A 9,839-nucleotide genomic window follows, 5' to 3' on the forward strand; every position below is an offset into this window, starting at 1 on the left:
TTTTGTTTTATCACATAAGCTTTAGACTCAATTCGTAAATATCTACAAAATAGTGTGCTGGAATTTTAATTGCAATTATATTGAATCTAAAAATCAGGATGGCAAAAATGGACCTTTAAACAATATTGAGTTTTTCAATCCATAAACACAGAATATATCTCCTTTATTCATATGTTTTATTTTTTTTTAGTTTTTTACATATATAATCTGTACTTAATTTCACATTCCCATTGCTAATTTTTTACGTGTTGAAAACTGATAAATTCTATATTAACCTAGTGTCCTACACACTTGCTATAATCACTTATTAATTCCAGAGGTTTATATTTCAATTATTTGAGATTTCTGCATGACAGTCATGTTAGCTGTGAATATACACAATTTTATTTATGTATTACCTATCTATATATCTTTTATTTCCTTTTCTTGCCTTATTGCACTCTCTAGGACTTCCAGTTCAATGTTGAGTGGGAATGATGAGAAGAGGCAGCCTGGACATTTTTGACTTTTACCTGATCTTGGGGGTAAAGTACCCAACTTGTCACCATTAAGTATGTTAGTTATAGGCTTTTTGTGGATATTCTTTAAGAATTTAAGCTTGCTTTATACCTATTTTTTTTAAAAAAAAATTTAATGTAGATGGGTGTAGCATTATATCAAATGCTTTTCCTGAATTTTTGCATTAATTTATACAATTGCATATTTTTTGTTTAGTCTGTTAATATGCTAGATTACATGAATTGATTTTTGAATGTTAAACTAGCTTTGGATACCTAGTATACATGCCACGTGAGCAAGGTATACATTATTTCTTACACGTTTTTAGGTTTGATTTGCCAATATATTTTGAGGCCATTTTGCATATAAGCTTATGGAATATATTGGCCTGTAGCTGACCTTTCTTGCAATGTTTTTGTTTGGTTTTGGTATTAAGGTAATGCTCACTTTATAGAGGGAGTTAAGAAGTATTTCCTCTGCTTCTGTTGCTAAGGGAGTACATGAAAAAGAATCATCTATAATGTTCAATAAATCTAGAAAGAGCAAATAAGGAGAAATATTACATTTTTAAATTTATCTTTTCTTTACATTTTAGTTTGGGAAGTTTCTATTGACTTATCTTCAAGCTCTTCCGTACTAGATTTTTTTCCCCTGAGATGAGTCCAGTTTACTGAGGACCCTATCGGTGCTGTTCTTCCTTTTAGTTACCATGTTTTTATTTCTAGTATTGTTTTATTGTTTCTTAGAATTGCCATTTATCTGCTTATATTACCCAGCTCTTCTTGCAAGTTGTCTACTTTTTAAATTAGAGTCCTTAGTACATGAGTTATTTTAAATTCCCTCTGTGATAATTTGAAAATCTCGGTCAACTTTTGTAGCTTGTTTTGTCTTTTCTAACTGTTTTTTCTTGCATTTTACCAGGCCTTGTGTTTTGTTGTGATTGTTGTTCAAAGGCAGATGTGATATGTCAGGTAGTAATAGAAACTGAGGTAGACACCCTTTTATTTATGTACTTATTTTAATTTTTTTTAAGAGATGAAGATCTCTCTATGTTGCCCAGGCTGGTGTTGAACTCCTGGTCTCAAACAATTCTCTTGCCTCAGCCTCTCTAGTAGTTGGAATTACAGGCAGGAACCAAAATGTTAGGCTAAATAGGTTTTTAGTGTGAGATTTTATGTTAACCTGGCTAGGAGTAAGGCTATATTTAATGTTTGTTGTATCTGTAGGTGCCAGAGGTTCCAAATTCCTTTAGTGCCCTTGTTTTCATCTCTTTTGTTGAACCTGAGCTTCCCCTAAGAACTCCTCCTTAAACAGTCTGTGACTTTTAGTTCTTTGAACTATAATCCACTGTTATCACACTGGAGCCCTGTTGGTGCCATGGTAAGGTTCCAGGAAGGGGAAATGTTCTATAATCATAGAATCTCTAATCTTACGAGTAAATCTCAAGCTTTGAGTGCACCTGAGTCCCTGGACTGTGACCTTCACAAGTGTTTCTTCGGTTTCATGTCCCCCCATGGATAGGCAACACAGTGAGCCCAAAGAGATCTGGAGTGAAGGAACGCCCTTTCCTGAGTGGACTAAGGCTCTGGGATAGTTTTTGCTTGGGTAATTGGCCTTTGTTATGGAGAATACTCTGTACTTCGCAAATGGTGCTCTTCCCCCTAAAGAGGGGCAGGCTCTTCCTAGAACCTTTCTCAAGAAACCTGTGCAGTGCCTGTAGGTAAAACCCATGCAAAGTGATGGATCCCCTAAAACCGCAACTCCCCCTCCTCTCATATATCAGCCTCCTGTTTTGACACACTTAGGCTCCAGCAATTCATTAAAGTAACCGGTAAGATTTTTTACTAGTTTATGGCTCCAGCAGCTTCTGCTCCAGGTAAATTAATCTCAGCTGTGATTCTCTGTATTTGCTTTTCTTTGGAGAGTTCAGAATGGTGATTTGCAACCTCAATTCTCTGAAGAATACCAAAAAAGTTGATTTTCCGTTTGTTCAGCATTTTTCTTTATTATTGTAAGGAGGAGAGTACTGACTTTCAGTCTCTTTACATGTGAGAACTGTGATGGGAATGTCTTATTCTTTTCTAAGTGCTTTATCATTTCCCTGGGTTTTTCAGCAAGAAGTTTTTATTAAAAATTTATTTAAACATAATTGTGTCAATAAAACACTAATAACTTGAAAACCATTTTTCATGTCAAGTGGCATTAGTTTAATGTACATTTACAAATAATTGTAAATGGTGGCTTTGCTAAATACCAAGCTCCCTTTTAAGAAGGTACATTTTACGACAGTCATCTTGCCTGAAAACGTAAAGGATTTAGTGATAAGACGGGGAGATAAAACTACAAAATGGGTTATTTCCATCTCTCTACTAAATGCATGTTTCTAAGACTTGAGGATAAACTGTGTGCCAGGAGCTGATTAAATGTTTTTTTTGTGTGTGTTGTTGTTGCTGTTGTTGTCGTTTTGAGACGGAGTCTCTCGCTCTGTCGCCCAGACTGCAGTGCAGTGGTGCAACCTCGGCTCATTACAACCTCCGCCTCCCGCGTTCAAGCTATTCTCCTGCTTCAGCCTCCCGAGTAGCTGGGACGACAGGCTTGCTCCGTGGCTGGTTTCAACCCACCACCTGATGTTGCCCTTTCCTTTTTGCAGCTTCAACATTGCAGCTAAGCAACATTCCTTCCTGATAAGAGAACAAGACCATGAAGTGTATCTGTTCAGTTTACGGAGGCTGTGCATTGAGTGTCTTCATGCCCTCTGCTTCACCTTTTGATGTACAAGAGCCTAACTGAAATGTAAGGAAATGTTACATCTCCACCCCAAAGTGAAATAGACGTATGTAACATGCATGTTAGCTTACTATGCATGTGTGCAGCACATTTGTGGCTATTCATAGTTCCTCCTATAACCTGTTGAATATGTATACTTAGCCAACTCATACAGCACAAATTCCTGTCTTATCCTTTCCTCCCTCAAAACACCTGCTTCTCATTTTCAGCCACGAGCTATGCTTCTTGCCTGCAGGTTGCTCTACCCAACTTTAGAATTAAAGCTCTCTTTTCTAAATTTACAGATTTTGTGACTTTTTCTGGTGACAGTAACAAGAACTAGAAAGAGATGTATCATTTAGGGTTTCATATGCCAGGCAACGGAGTTTGGAAGGGATTGACACAGCTTTGTTTAATTGTATCAAATTTGATTTTTAGAAACCTGTACTCTTCTAAATACAGATTCAAATCTGAGGCTTAAGAAAAAAATAAAGCAAAATATTCACACTTAACACTATACATTTTCAGAAGGAGCTTATATATAAGCACAGGACTATACAATCAGATATTGATGGACTGAGTAGTGATCAGTTCTTACTCATATGTTTTATTCTTTGTATTAATTGTATTGAATGCAAGTGTATTTAATAGAATCTTCCTTATTTAAGAGGCATCAAGGATACCTCATCATAATTCAGTAGACTGATGCATTGAGAATTTTAATATTATTCTATTTGTTAATATTCCAACATGAATCAAAAGGTCTATTACTCTCAGATTAAGATATTTGGGTAATTAATGTTCAGATATGTGTTTATAAAAGTATTGAGCTTTTGAAGAGGAACGTGGGTAATTATCACTATTAATTTTGCTCTAAATTATATTTCGGCTTGTGCAATTGTTATAAACATAGATTCTGGCAAATATAAACTCTTTAAGCAAAACATATTTAGAGTATCACATTTTCTTTGGCTAATAAAATTATAGTCAGTCACGACCATTATTGATATGTTGATTTAAAAAGATATAGTAAAATATCTGGTTAATAGTTTTTTAAATGAGGAAATAAATGATTACAGAAAACAATAAAATGCAGAAATACTTTAACATGACTATCTAATTACTCCAGAATTTCACTGCTCATATTTCTAATTTCTGCTATAAACACCCACACAGGAATGTTGGTAAAGTCTTAGTAAAAAGAAAAATAAAACTAATATCTATTACTAATGTCATATATTAAGCCCTAATATTGTTGTCTACTCTTTCACTGAGCAATGTACTCATCTTTTAACCCCTTAGCATCTATAACTTCAGCCACAAATTTCTTATTTTAAAATGGCTTTATAGTCTTAAGGCTGAGGTTATATTTGAAATGAACAAAAGTATAGAGATTGCAATTCAGCAGTGCAATTTTATAACTTTACAAATAAAGATATTATTTGAGATATTGAGAATTTTAACATTCTCTGAGGCTTAAGAAAAAATAAAGCAAAATATTCACACTTACACTATAAATTTTCAGAAGGAGCTTATATATAAACACAGGACTATACATTCAGATGTTGATGGACTGAGTAATGATCGACTTTACTGATATTTCTTATTCTTTGTTTTAAATTGTTGACTGCAGGTGTATTTATAGAATCTTCCTTATTTAAGAGACATCAAGGTTAAGCTAAGCTTTATGGATAAGGGCACAGCCTAAGACTAGAGGAATATTGTCTGAGACCAAGGCGTTTTCCACCTCTTAACAGATATGTAATCTTTACTGCACTTCACTGAACATTTGCTTTCCATTTGTAAAACTGATAATAAAACACTAACTTCTGGAGCTGCTGTAAATATTACCCTGAGAAAAATAATTAAAACAGTAATGAAAACGTCTCAACACAGCGCATGTCTGTCTTTGCAAGTTCAATATGAGTTATTCTCGTTACTACTATTCAGTTGGTGACACGGAGACCCGCGGATGATTGGTGCTTCTGTTGCAGTGGTTTTCAAATGGGGTTGATTTTATACCTCAGAGGACATCTGGCAATGCCTGGAGACATTTTTGGCTGTCACAACTGGGAGAATAGGGTGCTACTGGCATCTAGTGGGTAGAGGCCAGGGGTGCTGATAAATGTCCTGCAATGCACAGGACAACAAATAATTCTCAGGTCTATATTGGCAATAATGATGAGGCTGAGAAATCCTGCACTCTGGCACTAAGCTTCATTATCTTAAGAATAAATCTCATCTCTAAATAATCTTTAAATTCTTACTAGTGATCACAATGAATAGGCTTCTTAAGGAAACACATTTTATTCTTTTCTGTAATCATTTATTTTCTCCTCTAAACAACACTCTTTATTAGACCAGGCATCATGATGCATGCTGGAGGTTCAAAGATCAAATACATGAAGTTTGCCCTTAGTAAGATCACAGTACATTAATTTATAGAGGGAAACACATAATTGCCCCGCACTGAGATGCATAAATCATGATGACAGAGATGTTGCTTATGATGGTGGCAGGAGTGGGGGTACTTAAAGATGTTGCTGGAGAGACGGGATGGAGTGTGTCATGCATGATCTGTTCCCACTAAAATGTCTGTGCACTTCACCTTCTAAACCAGGGGACAGGACTGAAAGGTTTGAAGCAGGAGATACCATGACTCAATGTGTGCTTTATAAAGCTTTTTTAGTGTTAGTATATACAGGAGATGAAAAATGTGAAAGAAGAGATACACAAGCCAAACAGGATACAACTTAAAAGTGCAAACTAGAGATTGTGAAATTCCAAGTTTGGCCAGTGACAGGTTCAAGGGGAGAAACTTATGAATAGGGTTTTGCACGAATAGTTGATGAATGAGTAGCTGAGGGAGAATAGAGAGGAGTCCTGTGAGAAACCTAGATTGCTGTGTCAGAGACTGGACTGATACAGACTGGGCTGATACAGACTCGACTGATACAGACTGCGCTGATACAGACTGGACTGATGCAGACTGGACTGATACAGACTGGACTGATACATGTGGAAAGAGAAAGGTGGGGAGAAAGGATAATGGGTTTAGTTTGAACATTCTGAGCTGTGGGGCTGATGTTTACAGAATTCGGGAGAGGGATTGCTTGGAGCAAAAAGAATAAAGGTTGCCAAAATACATATTTAGTTATTGGGACTGAGGGCTCGGTGCGGTGGCTCACACCTGTAATCCCAGCAATTTGGAAGGCTGAAGCGGGCGGATCACCTGAGGTCAGGAGTTCAGACCATCCTGGCCAACATGGTGAAATTTCTACTAAAAATACAAAAAAAAAAAAAGTATCCAGGCATCCCAGCTACTTGGAAGGCTGAGGCAGAAGAATAACTTGAACCTGGGAGGCAAAGGTTGCAGTGAGCCAAGACTGCGCCACTGCACTCCAGCCTGGGAAACAAAAAGGAAACTCCATCTCAAATATATATATATTATATATAGTATATTCTATATAGTATATTCTATATGTTATATATTATATATAGTGTGTGATATATATTATATATTGTGTATTATATATTTTATATATGTAAATATATATATTATGGGGACTAGGCAGCCAGTGCAATAAAAACTTGAGTCTCAGTGGATTTTTGTCAACTCACTTTGGGGTCTGATGGTGGTAGAAATGTGGATGTCCGTAGGTTTTATATGGATACAGAGCCACATGTGAGAAAGCCTGGATTAGATATGGATTGGGTGCATATCAGCACCCAGGAGAAAGTGGCAGCAAGGGAGGAGGCTGGCAGAATGCTTTTTTATTTGTTTTTTAATTATCTGAGCCCATTCCAAATGTCACAGGTAAATATGAACACATAACTCATTAATTGTTAGCAATAAATGAGTTTGTAAGGATGTATTATTAGTAACATTAGCATCTTTATTATAATGTTGTGCCCTGAATTCACAATTGACAGGTATACTTTCCATCTTTTTCATGTAATTATATCAAGTATGGTATTGCATACAATTATTGTCCATTACATATTTATTGATAAAAACTAAATAATTTTACAAAGGAGAATTTCTCAAGTCACATTTGACAGAGTTGCTCAAGTTTAAATTACATATACACATACATGTACAATCTCTACACATAAAAGACATATACATGCATTTATATGTATATGTATTATTTACACACCCATAATACTTACAGTACATAAACACAGGCACACAGACCTGTTTCTTTGAGATAATTTTAAATTCAAAAGAATGCATAATTGGTCAAATATTGTCAAATGAAGCCATGCTTATTTTAAAGTGAAAGATATAAAGAAAAAATTGTGCAGATTGTTTGTCCTTAGACGTATGCAATTATACAAATTAGGAGAGAAAAAATTTAGTAAACCTTTAGTCCCAATCAGTCCATTGAGAGATGTTAATTTAAAGAAAGAAATAGAAGATAATTTGCACGTTTCCTTTTAGGTTCCTTGAGGAGAGGCTGGGTCTGGCTGGAGACTGCACTGCAGAGGGTAATCCCTGTCTCCTGGACCACCTAGCGATGCTCTAAAATCTCAAGGAGACCCTGCTGGCATTTACTTTACGCAAGACTAGCTCCAGAAAGCCCACGCGGCATGATGCATCTAGAGAGTGTTCCAAACAGGAAGAGTCTTCTCAATGTGCCTGAAGACTGAGAACAACTGCGCACATTTATGTGTCCAGAACACTTAGAAATACACGTTGGCATATGATAAAATAGTAACTCATGGCCATTTATCATTTGACCAAAAGCTTTTCAGTGGAAAAATCTTTAAAACTTTTTTGGCGGGGGCTGATTCTTGGGGCAACGTTGTGCCTTCTGAAGTCCTTCAGTGTTGTTAATCTCCCCATTTCCGGTGCAAGAACTGAGGGTCAAAGATGAGGCTTCCCTGATGGAAAGCGTTGCAGCCGGCCAGCCGGCCTGGATCCCCAGCTCTGCAGCTGAGACTGTATCAGCCTAACCTCACTTCAGAAGACTGCATTCGCTCACATTCTGAAATTCACTTCATTGCAAGAGCCACGTACTCTTTTTCCAAAAGAGGCTAATATACCAGGGCCTGGGCCATGCTAAAGCTGTGTCCTCTCACCTTCCTCCTTCACGGGCTTGTTCTGTGTGACTGGCTGAGGCAGGCCCCGCAGAGTCCTCTGGCCATCCCTCTACACTCTGCTACCTGCTGTTTGAGTAGCTATGTGCCTACTTAACAAGTGATCGTTTTGTTTTCACGGGTGTGACATCTGCTCGGTACACTGATAATGCCATTGCTTCTCAGCCTGGAGCGCCTCTCGCTCCCGCGGGCTGTTCATATTCACATTGCCAGATCTGCGAGAGTAGCCTCATGTCTCCTGAGTCATCAAAGGACTCAGGCCCTGCTCACTGCCCGTGATGAGAAAACTCCAGAAAGTGGACAGCAAAACAGCGCAAGCCAAAAGACAAACACCTATTTTCCAATAATCATTTGGAAAATGTCATAGTTTGGGATGTGAAGCCCAGAGAACTAGATTCTGGGCTGACTCTGCTATTTGGTGCCCATGATTCACGGGAGAAGTCCTGTCATTCCCCTGAGCTTCGGTTTTCTTACCTGTAGAAAGGAGACAGTAGCACTTGTCTTGCTTCCCTCAAAGGCTCATGAAGAGGGATGGCTGGGATCCTGGAGAGTTAGAAGCGGCTTCGTGTACATAAAGCTGGATAAGCTAAACCAACCTGAGCCCTGTCACCGCTGTCAGGAAAGGAAGGTGTGCTCTGGAGCTGGACCCCATGGCTTCCTCTCTGCTCAGACACCTGGCCAAGCAAGTCAGGGAGCTTCAGTGTGCCTCAGTTTCCCTGTGGGGGAACTCCCTGTGGGAGAGCACTTTTACTTATCTGACATTCCTGCTGCAGACTTTATCAAGGTTAGAAATGGAAAGCCTTTAGATCCAGGGCTGGCATGGAGTGAGCTTTCAGGATTAATTAGCGTGACTTTGATTCGGAGCAGGCTGCAACTGAAAGTGAGAATTGTTTTTTTGTTTTTTTTTTTTCCTTATAGTCAATTTGAATTTTACTTGGAGAAATCACAACACTGAACACAAATGGGTCTTTCACTGCCTCTTCTCCCCAGGCCTCTGCGTCCCTGTCCTGAAGCTCAAGCTTGCCTTGTTTCAGTGCCCCCTGAAATATGAAGTAAGTTCTGTGCTAAGACACTTGGTTCTCAGGTGAAGGTCTAAGAAGAAAGGAGGATTTTTACTACCCAGAAACTCACATTCTTTGGAGGAAATTGGAGAAAGACACTTAGGATGCCCCAGGAACATTTCCACATTTTTAAGGTCAAATGACAGAAGTTAAAAAGGGAGTAGGTAGACAACATTGTTTTTTGACCTTTCCTTACATCGCATATGGGTCTAACATACCCCTCTTTACAAAACTGGAGTAGTTAGGCCTGGCGCGCTGGCTCACGCCTGTAATTCCAGCACTTTGGGAGGCTGAGGCAGGCGAATCACGAGGTTAGGAGTTTGAGATCAGCCTGACCAATATGGTGAAACCCTGTCTCTACTAAAAACACAAAAATTAGCCGGGCGTGGTGGTGGGAGCCTGTAGTCCCAG

The sequence above is a fragment of the Mandrillus leucophaeus genome, unplaced genomic scaffold, assembly GCF_000951045.1.
Source record: "Mandrillus leucophaeus isolate KB7577 unplaced genomic scaffold, Mleu.le_1.0 Scaffold583, whole genome shotgun sequence".
NCBI lineage: Eukaryota > Metazoa > Chordata > Mammalia > Primates > Cercopithecidae > Mandrillus > Mandrillus leucophaeus.